Source organism: Dermacentor andersoni, chromosome 6 (genome assembly GCF_023375885.2).
Source record: "Dermacentor andersoni chromosome 6, qqDerAnde1_hic_scaffold, whole genome shotgun sequence".
Classification (NCBI taxonomy): domain Eukaryota; kingdom Metazoa; phylum Arthropoda; class Arachnida; order Ixodida; family Ixodidae; genus Dermacentor; species Dermacentor andersoni.
Genome location: NC_092819.1, coordinates 125894952 through 125909910, shown reverse-complemented (window position 1 = coordinate 125909910; position 14959 = coordinate 125894952). Strand labels below are relative to the sequence as shown.

General features: G+C 42.1%; 2 non-coding genes across 2 annotated transcripts; both read right to left on the bottom strand.

Moving 5' to 3' along the window:
• Positions 1–3821: 3821 nt before the first annotated feature.
• Positions 3822–3895, bottom strand: TRNAT-AGU (transfer RNA threonine (anticodon AGU)). Its single transcript has one exon. It is a non-coding gene; the product is annotated as a tRNA-Thr (tRNA).
• Positions 3896–14885: 10990 nt separating this feature from the next.
• TRNAT-AGU (transfer RNA threonine (anticodon AGU)) lies at positions 14886–14959 on the bottom strand. Its single transcript has one exon. It is a non-coding gene; the product is annotated as a tRNA-Thr (tRNA).

Here is a 14959-nt window from a genome sequence, read left to right as displayed (position 1 = left end):
CAGCGATAGATGCATTGCAAACGAAAGAAAAATCCGCAATTGGAATTTTCTCTTCGACTTTAGACCCCTCCTTCTCTTTAGGACTTCCCGACTTCATACCAGTATTTATAGCTGAGTTTCTGGCGGTTACATTGGCTCTACTAAAAGTGAACTCATCAGTCTCGGAAGTTGTAATAATAGCGGATTCTCAATCTTTATGTGCAGCTCTCAATGCAAATAGTGGCTCACATATTTCACATACATTTCATTGTTTAATACATTCTCACTTAACACTAATTAGATTTGTATGGATCCCTCGTCATGAAGGATTAGCTATCAATAAGTTAGCAGTCAGTTTGGCGAGCTGCCATTAGTGGTCCGATTCTGCCGATCCTAACTGTATCTGCTTTCATAACTGCTGCTAGGTTCAGAAGACGGGCAATCATGCAAGATTCTTCGAACCTATCATTAAAAAGTTTAACTGGTTACCAACACCTCTTATTTTGTTGGAACAAAAACTTCTGCCGTAATAGAAAAGTTGAATTCCTCTTGACGAACATTCGATGCCGAATACCTGCATTAACCTAAAAAATTATTCCTTAAGACGTTCGTTCTCTTTTTGCGCCGATTATACGGATTACAGAGGTAGGCAATTCCATTTATTTATTGTGCGTATTAAAAAATTACAATTAGCAAAATTTACTTTTCACGCTATACGGGCTTAGTGAATCTTCTGGCTGGTTCCTTGCAGTTAGTGATGTTATCAGCATTTTGCAAGGTTATGGACTGAGTAATAACATACTGTGCTTAACATATAACAGAAATCGTAGACTGTAAATTTTGTGTGGCCAGTGCAATGATTTCGTATCCCTAAAATTCATAGAAAAAAGTCGGACAGTCTGTCTGATGATGTCACAAGTACTATAAATCAAGCATATTATCGTTGTAACATTTTCAGTGCTTGCATGTTGCATTTAGTACAAGTGTCACAAACAATGAACGCGTATTCGAGCTTCGGACTAATAATGAACGTACAGCCTAAAAATTTTTAGTTGTGCAGATTCGTGTTTTATTTGTGCCTCAGAAGGCCCGCTTAAGCAAACGCGGATGAGCAAATGTTAGAAGTTTGTGTTCCAGCAGAGTCTATTATTGTACCACCTAAGACGATGATGTTGATGAGGTCAATTGGCATCCCTTTTAAAACGGGGCGGGGACCAATATTCTCCTGCCTACTTGGTTAAAAGAGGCTATCGAGCCATTTGCCTATCGAATATAGACCTCATCTTTTGTATTTAAATCATCTGTCAGGATATTTTACCATTACACTTGCACTGACTTTGGTTCTATAAACCTCTCTCCTGCATTTTTTTCCCACCAATACTCTAATTGTCTCTTACTTATCAAGAGCACTGACCAGTTAATCCTTCAGCTTTGTTTGAACGTCAATGATACTTGAGGGTGGGTCCTCCCTATGGGTCTCGCTGGGTGAATATTTTGACATTAGGACCTGCAGAGAAGTTTTAAACTTTTTTGCACCACACGCATGCCTCATCCTACGACACAGTCTTCCCGGTATGTTATGGTCAGCAGGTGGCCATCTCGGATCTAAAATAGCCAGTAACTGCCCGTTGCCTTAATACACATACTTTACCTCATCAGTTCTTGCCGTTTTTGTGAATTTCAGTGCATTGTATTTGATTTCCATTCCTTGCATCCAATTTAGAGTCTTGCTTTCTCCCACTTTTTCTAATGTCTCCCGGAAGTCTATTCACACTTTCAATTGTTCTTTGCTTGGCTGCCATCTTCCTTGACATCTTCCATCATCATTCCACGCTTTTGAGGTAGCGGTACTTACGCACTTCATCCGGCCATTTCTTTTTATCCGAGTTCCTTAGTCATTCCACGAAACTACGGTCTCTGCACTTCAGTGACTTGAAAAAAAGAAACGGAACCCATGTCACCTTGCATTGTCTCATTTATGATTTCATCGTGGACACATTATGCCCATTCTCCTGCCCAGACAAAATTTCTGATTGCTAGCACAAAATAGCACTTCCGAAAGTTTAGGCTTGCACCATTATATTTTTGTTCCAAATTCCACTTTTTCACTGGCATTTGTACTCGGTAACTTGTGTTAGATAGCTGTAATGAAAGGCTCCAGGAACAAACTAAAATGGTTCTCTATTTATTTTTTTTAATAAAAACACACTTTTTGGCATTACCTCCCACTTTTCAAAGTTGGCAGCATGTGTATGCTGCGAACTCTAGTATTGAGGAAAACTTGATCAGCCAGACGTGTTCTTCATTAAAACGCAAGCAGTTATCTGCAAAATGTCTGATGTGAACCTGTTCATCAACTACCTAGATATTTAGTGATCCAAATTACCTTGGAGACTGAAATTGTTAGATGTCCTGCATTTCTCTCTTTCTTTCTTTCTTTCTTTCTTTATTTCTTTATTTCTTTCTTTCTTTCTTTCTCTTTTTCATTCTTTCTTTCCATTTCTCGCTCTTCAATTCCAGTAATTTTTCGTTGATATAGATATGTTCGCGTTTGTATGCCTTCACCTTAGTGCAATGGTTTTTGTGTGCTATTTAAAACTGTGTGCGCCCCCCCCCCCCCCCCGCGTACGTCTTTATGATAATAATTGTAATTGTATATGTACTTTTTGTATTCACTACTTTGGGGAGGTGTTCTGTGTGATTACATAGGCTGAATAATGATATTGCTAGTTTGATCCATTGTTTTTTTGAAGAACACTTCTCTTAGCTTTAAGTCATTGTAGTTACCGCTTACCCAATGCATTGCTGAATGGCTGTAAGGTATTATGAAAAATGTTGTAAATAAACAGGAACAAATAAATCCATGTCAAGAGTGGCTGAGATCGATGAAGGACAAGGTCTTCTTGGACGCATAACTGCGCCATAGGGTCTGTTGTTTAGAGTACATCACAATTAGGATCGACGCACATTTCTCCGCTTCAGTAGCCCCGGTATCGGCAAATATTTCTATTTTGAGAAGTCAAACTTCCGGTACCGGTTTTAGGCAAACACTCTTAGAACGAACGTATTTGAGTATAGTTTGAGCCTTCTTCGGCAAATAATGGGCAAAATTCGTCCATAGCTCTACACAAATAGGTCGGTATATCTTGTTCCGCGCATCATTTTGATGCCGTTTTGTCTTACTTGCACTAGTAGGCATCAAATCGCTGTATTTTGACGAACATGATCAGAAAGTTGCAGTCAGATAGCTAGATTCTATGGACCCCAAGTTGTTCTGAAATTTTAAGAAAAGACATTTTTTCCAGAAAATAATTAAATAGATGTGTAATTATCGTAAATCAAATATAAATATGCGCCTACAACGCCCCCTCGTCTAATCGAAACAATCTTTTGAAGAGTCGACTTTTAAAATGTACCAAATTGTGTCACAGGTATGAGGTGTTAACAGTGGTGCTGCCTACATTTGTTCGTGTATCCGACCATTGCTTTTCCCTTCTTAAGAAGTAGTGCTTTCCGATTGCCTGTACAAGGTGAGAAAGCCTTCTATGGGAGACAACATAGGAGTGCTCTATTAAGCGTGGAAATAAAACTGATATATTTATCAAATCACATAGCCCATGCCTTTGGGGAGCCGAGCTCTATGAAGCTGCAGCTTCCTTTTTTCTTTCTTTCAAAACAGTGGTTTTCTTTTCAGTGTGAAAAACGTCGTGGTTAATCAATGTCACACTGACATTGTAAAATTAAAGCGAAATTATCTGGCGGCCTAACGGAATGCAAGGTGTAAGTAGAATGTTGCGCAGAATGTAAATGAGCACGATGAAAAGCAAAAGGTACGCACAGGAAGGCACCGGTGAGATTCGAACTCACGATCTCCTGTTTACTAGACAGGCGCTTTAACCAACTAAGCCACGGCGCCGACGGCTGCAGGTGAAGGAAGAACTCGCTACGACGACCAAGTTTCGCTGCCTGGCCTAATTGAGTGAGTATCTATAGGCGTAATTCCTCAGCTAGGCTAGTATGAGCATCACGTAGCAATGCGGAGTTCCAGAAAACCCGTTTGGGACTTATATTTTGTCATGCTATGCCATCCATAACACGGGTACTTTTTTGAAGGAAGAAGGAATCGATCTGTTCATTATCTAAATCCACATAATGTTTCTTAATCAGGCAGCCGTTAATTGCTTCAAATTAGATTTCCCTTGTATCATCCATCCTTCTGTGCATCCGTCTCTACATGTCGTTCCGCTGACAAATGTAGTCGTCAGCGACGACACCCATTGAAGGGCTGTGTGAATGTCGGGCTGGCACGTGCGGGTGTGCATGCGCGTGTTTGGTCGTTTGTCTGTGCGTGTGAATACAAACGCGTATATATATATATCTATATATCTATATATATATATATATATATATATATATATACGTGTATATATGTGCGCGCGTGTGTAGCTTTTCGTCTTTTTTGAACTGCCCTGATTCCTCAATCTAAACCCTTTTCCAAGCTCTCCAGGCGTAGACGAGTTTCGGTTTTAATCGCTTACGTAACTACGTTTTCATATTCTCACCAACCTTATGCACATGGCGTGCAACTCTAATGCTTTTGTGGGTGTCCGAGCCAGCCGGCGCAAAACGCTTCGAGGAACATATTCCTTTAAATCGGGCTCACCATCTCGCAAGTCATAAAAAAATCAACTGTTTGTAAGCAGATGCTTTAACCGAAACAACCTACAAGTTGCTGGTTGCTTAGTATGTGATTCGGTAACATGTGAGCAAAGAATACTCATAATCAGGTAATTACTACCGAAACAATGAGCTGCTGTGTTACAAAATGTACTATTTATACTATATCATTCGTGCGTTAAGGTACTTGCATAAAACCGTAGACCAGTATGTCTATTAGAAACATACCAAAGGCAATCCTTTGTTCCATTTTATTTCCCGCAGCGGAGATGCAGAAGTACGTCTCCGATATATATCAGTCCTGGTTGATAAGTCAGTCATGTGTACTCCCTCGGGTAGCAGCTATTAGCATAAAGCACCCCGCAAAGTCAACACAAACGGTTCCAGTCGGCATGACACACCGCCAAATAAAGCGCTGATAGAACATTTGAAGTGCTATCTAGAATAAAAAAGTTGCATTTTCGCTCAAAACTCGAAGCATTCACTGCGACACCAAATTAGTAGAAAGCTGCAAGAAATGAGTGAAGTAATATTATCGGTCGTGTAAAGTTGTAAACATTCGCGTACTAACTGAATTAACAGACATAGCGTAAGCGCACACGAGCTAACATGAACAGAACACTTTTGATGAGCGCGGACACTCGCGGTTAAGACGCTGCTGTGAGCAAGAGCGGAAGCGAGCAAAGTGACCTTCGTACGGTGTATTGCTTCAACGCAAGAACGGCGAGAACACAGCGAACACAATGGAACACCGATCCCTATCATGGCGAAAAGTACGCAGGTAAGGTCCAACAGGGCTCCCCCCTCCCCTCCCTCCCACACTCCCTACCCGCATTGCTCCATATATGGCTCGCGAGATCAACCCGCCACAGTGTTCCCGTTGCGCCCGGTCACGAAATGTACACTTGCTGCGGGAGCACAAAGATCCCTTGTCTTCCTCCCATCCACCCACAACTTTTCGCACGATGGAAGGCGGCGTGTTTGCTATCAGCTTCCATTCTTCGTGCGTGCCAGATTGAGCCGCGAACATCGGCTTCCCTCGCGTGATTTCACTCCTACCCACGGCATGCGACGCGTGGCGACGGTGTTATCACCCTTACATTTTATACAAAATATCACGGCGATGGCGACGGCAAAACCGCGGCCGGAGTGTCGATATAGCTTATCTCGCGATAACGAAAACTGGACGAGTGAACTGTTCCTTGGTTTCTTTCAGGCCAGATTTGAAAACTTGCTCCCGAAGTGCATTCAAATAAACGCACTTGAGCGACATATATTGCACAATGAATAATATTTTGTTGGGATGTAAACATACATGCACACATTACGTGTGGTGTTTATCCTGCATACTGCTTCTAGTAGGTGTGTAACGTATTTTCTATCCAGTGAACTTCGTATTTTTTGTCCTTTACAAGATAAAAACTGTTATTTGTACTCGAACTCTCAATATTTATTGTCATTTTCGGCTACACTGTTTTCTGATTAAATAAGAACGGTTTTATATTTCACTCTTAAATTTTACTTAGAGTATCACATACTCAAACAAATTCATGTTTGTCGTGTGTGCTATGGTCTCCGCCAGCTGCTTTGTTTACGTGCCTGCGTTGTTTTTGACAGAAGTATGATGACCATGGACGTTATCAATTGAAATATGCACATAATGCCATTGCTTCCATAGAAACTACTTCAGAATTTGTATTTACAGCATAATGAAATGTTATTTAGGCAACAATACTTTGTTTTGTTTGTTTCGTCAGTGGTACGTACCATATGAAGTGTCTAAATGCATCCGCAGGCACGCCACTTTTGCAACAATGCACACAGTTATACCGCGAATCGCTGTATTTTCCCATCCGTATATATATTCCCTCGTCATCGTTTAACAGTATTTGATCTATAGTAAAAACAATATTTCGGTTAACTTCCTACACGAGAAGTCCTCATATGCACAAGGATACCTGTCTTTCATTAAAGGGAATTATCATTTTGAGGCGAAATTCAGTATTTTTTATTCATTTTACGTTATCTTGCTTTATTTTTTTCAACGACACCATTGAGGATGGTCATGCAAGGAGTTTTGTGCTGCGAAGGCTGGCGTGCGATGACGTGATCGGTATTAAATGTCAATGCAACGCAACGTGTGTTGGAGCCCAGAATTTGAGTAGCTTTGAAACGATCGATCAATCAAAATCAAAATTATCGATCAATAAAGAATCAATAAAAAATAAAAGATGCCTAGCGTATATCTTTCTAACAGACGGTGCACAACTTGTTTGCACGTTTTATTTTTAGCCAGCTATAAGAATTTTTGTTTCTGACGTCGCGCTTCACCGGCTCCATGTTCGAGGTTATATACGGGTTTGTACGGCTGCGGTGGCAAAACATAACGACGTCGCATTGCAGCGCTGCCAGTGGTGGAGCCGTCAATATCAGAGCCAGGTACCAGCCTTGCTCCAACGCAGAAACTGCTCCTAGAAGTAATTTCCCGTATGTTGTGCTTGGTGTCTTTGTTTCTTAGCTTCTTATCTGTTGGTTAATAAAGGTCGGGCTGCTCGATTCCTTTTCTTCTCGTTGATTACATTGCGATGTTCTCGAATCAGGCAACATTAATGCCTTCAGGTAACATGTGTAGGTTTATTGACCAGTTACCGTCACCGAAATTGATAATCTACTCGTGACGCCTGCGGTAGAAAGGATGTGCCGTATCCGCCGGATAGGTTTCGAATGGTGGTGCTTGCGAACACAGCCACGGTTAGTTCTAATAGCAAAACATAAATACCCCAGAGAGTGGATGGGAAAATGGCACCATGGCATCTCGTTTGGTGAGAGCGTCGCAAACTTAATGCGAAGTTGTAGGTTTGTATCGAACCAGCCGCCAATTGTTTTTCCATCCACTTTCATTTCCAGTCTTTGTCATTTCTTTTATTGAAATAGTAAGTACAGGTTTTTTCCCTATGTTGTCCTTAATATGTATGCGGGCTTATTTATACTATTAATAAATATCGGGCCCCTCGTTTCCTTTTCTACTCGCTCATCTTTATTTATATATATATATATATATATATATATATATATATATATATATATATATATATATTGTGACCCTCGGCACAGTCAACAATGATGATGCCACTAGTCGCACGATGAAGAACAAAACCACATACATGATGATGATAATATACAGATGATGGAAAAGTGCACGATAAATGCCCACACTAATTTTTCCCACGCGAGAGCGTCCATCCTGTCCGCAGCCTAAAGGTACGGAGAACGCCGCGTGAAAGGCTTCATACGAGAAACGTGGATCACTTCGGTTGAGCGGCAATGGCGGTTAGTTGAGAAAAAACAGTGGTCACAGGGTAATTAACGGGAGAAATCATTTTCAGGACCGAGTATGGGCCAATAAAGAGGGACTGAAACATCTCACACAACCCAGGAGTGTGAACTGGTGTCCATAGCAGCACTTCATGGCCGGGCTGGTAGAAAACTACATGATGAGATGCGTCATAGTAATCCTTGCTGTCCTGTTGTCTGGCTTCGGTGTTGAAGCGGGCACGCTGGCGACAATGGTCAAGTAGGGAAACATATTCTTCACGGGAAGATGGAGATGGACTGACAGTGGCAGAGAAGAAAGAAACGTCAAGAAAGTAACCGGGCGAGCGACCAAAAACAAGGTAGAATGGTGAGTGAACGGTTGTGGGTTGAACGGCGGTGTTATGCGCGAAGATGATGAATGGCAAAGTTGCCTCCATATATATATATATATATATATATATATACACAGTCCGGTCTTCTAAGCTATCCCATCCCTTCTCCATATGAATTGTATATACTCGCAAAGAAAGACACCGAACGCCAGACTTTTGCCCTTGTCCCGTATTACGGAGTGTATGCTGCCGCTTCCTCACACGCGGCCACATTTTGGTTTTTAAACTGCACGCACAGCAATGTCAAATTTGTTCTACTGTCCTCTTCTTGAGACGAGAGAGGCGCACGGAAAGTGTTTTTTCTTCTCCTCTCCAAGCTTCTCTGATGATCCACATTGCGAAAAAGTCAAGTGTTCTCCCACAGGTGTTTCCTGATCGCAAGAGGACCCTCAAATCGGTGTGAGTCGGCAAGGTTGGCTGCCTGGAAGCCGCTTGTACCATTGGCATATTTGTCTGCTAATGCCGTAATAGCAAACGTTCTTAACCATTTTATGTCACGAGAAGCGATCCTGTACATTTTTCTGTGTCTCCGACCTATCCGCCCGCCTTCAGGTCAGAACACCTTCCAGCATATTCCAGCACGCTGTAAGCAATGTGGCAGCCCAGCCTAAAGATCATCCCAGTCTTGTTTACTTGGATGATACGTTAGTTGTGGGCAAAACAAAAGATCTTCTGAAGCTAAACAAAGTTCCTGGAAGGCTCTACAAAGGTGGCTTCCGACTAAACCGTGAGAAATGGCAACGTACGGCCGTCTCATATCGGCGTTACTACATCTCCGAGAAAAGAGTTAGGTCTCTCACTGAAACGATACCAACAGTTACGAACTTCGAAACACAAACCTACATTAAACAGCTACACGCGTTATTGGGCATCGCGCCTTACCTGCGGCACATTGTTGATAACTTCGCATAAACAGTTGTTCCCTTTCTGACATGCTCCAGAAAGGAGCACAGTGTAAATTGGGCCAACCTCAGGAATGCACATTGCAATTGCTGGAACATCAGGAACCCGAGTGCCTTGTACTGAGCAACTTCAGTGAAGACTGAACCACAGAGGTGCCCACAGATGTTAGCCAGGTTGAAATCGGATAAGTACTCGTGCAGCGCAACCCACATGGCCACATGGTGCTGGACATGTCGTCGCCTGAGCCATCGTCACTACGACGGCACTACCAAAACGTCACTACCACGCCAACGAGCTAGAATGCTTAGTCGTTGTATGAAGTATTAATGAGCCATTTAGACATCGTGCATTTTTCGTTGCCACATTACGCTTGTAATAGGTAAAGCAGCAATTTCATGGGTGTTCCCCAAGCAACACCTGAAGCATAGATTCGCGTGCTGGATAATACGTCTCTAAGAGTCTGACTGCAGCGTCAGATGTCGACCAGGTAGTTTGGACTAAGTAGCTAACACATTGTCACTAAATACTACTGGGGAATACTCGTATGGTATGAAAGAAGCCGGCTTTTTTTTCCATAGCAGCACGTTACCGACTTACAAAGCAAAGACACTGATGTAGCGTATTGTATCTTCAATTGCCCAATCGCAATTCAGCAGCGAATTTGTGTAGCACGACTCCAACGCTCTGTCCTCGTCAATAGAAGAATAAGATGCCACATAAAGAACGCCTTCCAGTCAAATCTGCTTCGCTTAGGCCTGGTCTTCTTCACACCATACGCGACAATAAAAGGCTGTCCAAGCTAGCTTTAGACAAGTTGTTCTATGAAAAACGGTTTAAAAACGGGGTGCAATTTACGATTTTAAGACCTACGGTGTTCGATCGTCCGTGCTCTAACAATCGAAGACCGTAGGTCTTATAAATGTATCTTCCACGGTATTCTTAAATGTACTTTTTTTTCGCTAGGGACCCGTTAGTTAGGGATATGGTATGTACAGGGTGTCCCAGATGACTTTAGCCAGAGTACAAAAATATGCGAATGCCACGTAGCTGGACAGGACCAAGGTAATGTGTTTGGTGTCGCTTTGAAATACTCAAATTACTTTTTTAATTCCCCCTAATTAGATAATAATCCATAATTATTTCTTCAACTTCTCAACAGTTATACTTAGATGAAAAGTGACAATGATAAAATTGTAGACTAACATGAAAAAAAAAAAACTCCCTGTACAGATTTCTTTTGGGCAATACGTGCGACATAGAAGTGTTTTTTTGAGCGTGAAAGATACCCGCAAATGCACACAAAATTGACCCTCTGCTGGCCGCTCGAGGCGCTTTCCATGCATAACATAGCTGCTCGAAGAGATAGGACGTGTCGGGAGTGAGTACAGAATAGCACTGTGCAATTTCGTGAACGCGATTTAAATCATCGATGTGGGACCTCCAAGAGGTGCGGAGTAGAGCTGACGCATTTCTCACGCATTTACGGCTAAGTAGTCACAGATTCTTTTCCAGCAGTATTTCCACCTCCAAGGCCACATCGCTCAAACTGTTGTCGTAGGATTTGCGACCAAAGCAACCTTTATTGAGCATTCAACACGTGTTTGACAGAAGAGCCCCCTATGCCGCTGGGCAAGATCCATCTTCGGAGAAAAATATTGCTCCCCACATTGTCGGCATTTACACGGACCGAGATCTGTGTTTGGAAGCATGGGCGTCACCTTACAAACGCTACCAATGCAAGCTACGGAAATTCATCGATTTGCTGCTGGCCAAAGGGCTATCTTCTCTATGAAGGGGTATTTGAGCTTCGGCCGGATAATGAACGTATAGTCTGATAATTTTAGTTCTGCATTTTCGGGTTTTATTGGTGCCTCGGAGGGCCCGCTTAACGAAACGCGGAGGTGCAAATATTAGAAATTTGAGTTGCACCTTAGTGTGTGCATTATTGTACCACCTATAAGTGCGACGACGATGTTTTTGGAAAGTCCTTTAAAACGGGACGATGACAAATAGTCTCCTAGCCCACTTGGTTAAAACAGGCTCTCATCCTGTTTGCCTGTTAGATATACACCTCATATTTTGTATTTACATCTTCTGTTAATATATTTTACCATTACACTTGCTATGACTCTGCTTTTATCAGTCCCTCCCATGCTTCTTTACCACAAATACTGTAATCGTATCTTACTTATCTTGAACACTGAGAAGTTAGTCATTCAGCTTTCTTTCAATCTTGATGTTACTACAGGGTGGGCCCTCCGTACGGGTCTCGCTGTGTGAATACCTTGGCATTCCATTACAATCGGCCGAGTAGTTTCCAACTTGTTTGCACCACACGCATGCCTCATCCTATGCCACATAGTCTTTACGGTACGTTATTCTCCTCAGGCAGTCATCTATGGCCTCAAATAGCAAGTAACCGCCCTTTAGTATCACACATATTTTACCTCCTCAGTTCTTTCTTCCCGTTCTCGTGCATTTTAGTGGTATTTTTTTTGTCTCCATCCTTTGCATCCAATTTACAGCCTCCGTTTCCCTAACCTTTTCTAATGTCTTCCGGTTGTCTAGTCACACTTTCAATTGACTTGTGCATCGTTTGCCAATTTTCTTGAAGTCTTAAATTTACTCTCGACGCTTTTGAGGTAGAGGTACTTGTGCGTTCTATCGGGCCATTTCTTTTCATCCGAGTTACTTAGTCATTCCTCGAAACTACTCTGACTCTGCGCTTCTCTGACTTCAAAAAAAAAGAAACGCGAACCATGACACCTTGCACTACCTCATTTATACTTTCATCGTAGGCACCTTATGACCATTCTCCTGCCCGGACAAAATGTTTGATTTCTAGCAAACCATTGCACGTCTCAAAGTTCTCTTCCACCATTACATTTTTCATAATTCCACTTTTTTATAGGCATTCGTACTCGGTAACCTCTGTTGGATAACTGTGATGTAAGGCTGTATATGAAAACTGAAATGATGCTCTTTTTAGTTACTTTTCTAAAAAAAGGTTGTTTTGTCATAAACTCACATGTTACAAACTTGGCAGCATATATATGCAGCGAACGTTAGTATTCAGAAAACTTGATAAAGAGCGCCTCTAATTTCATTAAACTGCAAGCAGTCATCGGCAAAATGTGTAACCTGAACCTGTCCATCAATTACCTCGATAGGTAGTGAGTCAAATTAGCTTGGTGACTGAAATTCTTAATTGTCTTCCTTTTTAGTCCTTTCTTTCTTTTTTGCTCTTCCATTGTAGTAATTTGAAAGTGCATATAGATATTTTCGCGTTTGTATGCGTTCGCCACGGTGCAATCATCTCCATGTACTCTTTACCAGTATGTATCCCCGCGTACATCTTTGTGATATCAACTATAATTGTATTTTTACTTTCTGTATCGACTACTTTGGGAAGTTGTTCCATGTCATTGCATTGGGTGAATAAAGATATTTCTTGATCGATCCTTTTTTATATGTTTTGTTCACACGTCTTTAAGGCTTAGGTAATTGTTGTTAGCCCTTCACCAATGCTTTGCTAAGTGCATGTAAGGTATTAATAAAAGCTTAATAAGTCTAAACTGAACAAATAAATTTAAGGTAACAGTGGTTGAGATCGATGAAAGACAAGGTCTTCTTGGAGGCCGTAATGTACCATGCGGTCTGTTGCTTAGACTGCACCATCATTAGGATCGACCCAAATTTTTGCGCTTTACTAGCTCAGAAATCTGCCAATATTTCTAATTTTTGAAGGTAAATTTCCGATACCGGTTTTAGGCACGCGCTGTTAGAACGAACGCACTTGAGTTAAGTTTGGAACATTTTGTGCATTTATGCAAACATTTTAGGATCTATAACATAAAACTATTCCAATATGTTTTTATTCCAATCTCCTGACGTCAAATTTGCGTAACCGCCGATGCAAGCATCTGGCCTTGACCTGCCGGGTCGTCTGAACAGCCCAATCAAACGCTCTCCTCGTTTTTAGAGCTCACTTTTGTTTTGTTTTAAAAACAAATACCAATACCTACGCCAAGCGGCTTGTCTTATCTAATTGGCTGACAAGACGCGAGGAGCACGGTCAAGTGAAGAGGCATTCGATTGGGCCGATCCAGTGCACTCCAGTACCAGTGTCAGCCAGCCAGTCTTCCATTGCCAGCCAGCCAGTGCCAGTGCAATCGATGACCGGATGAAGAGGGTGGTGCCGGCGTCTGCGGTTGCTCCGCTTTCCCTTACTGAGCTTGCGGTGGCTAGTGGAAAATCGTTGCGGCATGCAACGAAAGCTTAAGAATTACGCATAAACACATCCTCAACAAAGAATAGTTCGCAGAGCGAGGTCGTAAACGTGCCCAAAATGCTTGAAAATGTTACAAGGCCAGGCAACAACCTTTATTCTATGCAAATAAACCCATGCTCTCCGACAGGTGCGAATAGCCTGTGCATTAGCGATAGGCGGCAGCCATCTTTTATTCCTTTCGGAACGGGGCAGCCTGCGGCGATTCAAAGAAAATTTCAGTTATGTTCGGCATATTTATGCATCTTTAACGCGTACACGTCACTTTCACGTGGCGCGTTCTCACGCTTTTACGACGCCGCGTGACACGCTGGTGAAGTGGCTGTCACCCTAAAACTTTTCGCCAATAGCCGAGGGCTAATGGCGAAAAGGCTTCGAGTCATAATTAATGATTTTTCTTTTGTTCTTTCCAATCACTTATGTATAATACCTATGTTCACGTCATATCAGAAGGGGAGCTATCGCAGTTAGTGTGACGTCGCGTGATATACAGGCGAACTGGTGGTTGTAGCAAAAAGTTTTTTACCAATCGCCGAGGGCTGATTGAAGAATTCGAATAGATAAGTTTGGAATAGTTTCACGTTATAGCACCGTCGATTTCTGTTTCTTCTATAGCTTTACACTAATTGGTCTGAATTTTCGGTCCGAGCATGAGTTTTACACCGTTTGTCTTACTTGCACTAGTAGGCATCAAATCGTCCTATTTCGACGAACATGATCAGAAAGTGGCTGCCAGATGCCCAGACTCTATGGAACCCAAGCTGATTTACATTTTTCTAGAAAAGATGTTGTCTCCAAAAATAATTAAATAGATGAGTCAATATCGTAAATAAAATATAAGTGTGCGCCCAGAACGCTTCTTCCCCTAATCGAAACAATCTTATGAAGAGTCGACGTTTAAGATGTAGCCAAATTGTGCCAGCATGGTAGCGGTGCTTTTGCCTGTACTTTCTTGTGTATCTGTCTCATTGTCTGTGCCTTCATAAGAGGTAGTGCTTTCCAATAGCCTGTAAAAGGTAAGGCAGCCTTCTGGGGGAGACAACGTGGGAGTGCTTCATTAGGCGCGGAAATCAAACTGGCATATTTCCAACGCCAGACAGACCATGCCTTTGGGGAGCGGTGCTCTAGGAAGCTGCAGCTTTCTTTTTTCTTTCTTTTAAAACAATGGTTCATGTTTCAGTATCAAAAACGCCACTGTTAATGCCGGTGACACTTTCATTGCAAAAAATAAAGCCAATTTATCTGGTGGCCTAAAGGAATACAGGTGTAATAAATAGAACGTTGTGCAGAAAGTAAATGCGCACGATAAAAAACAAGAGGCAGGCACAGGAAGGCACCGGTGAGATTCGAACTCACGATCTCCTGTTTACTAGACAGGCGCTTTAACCAACTAAGCCACGGCGCC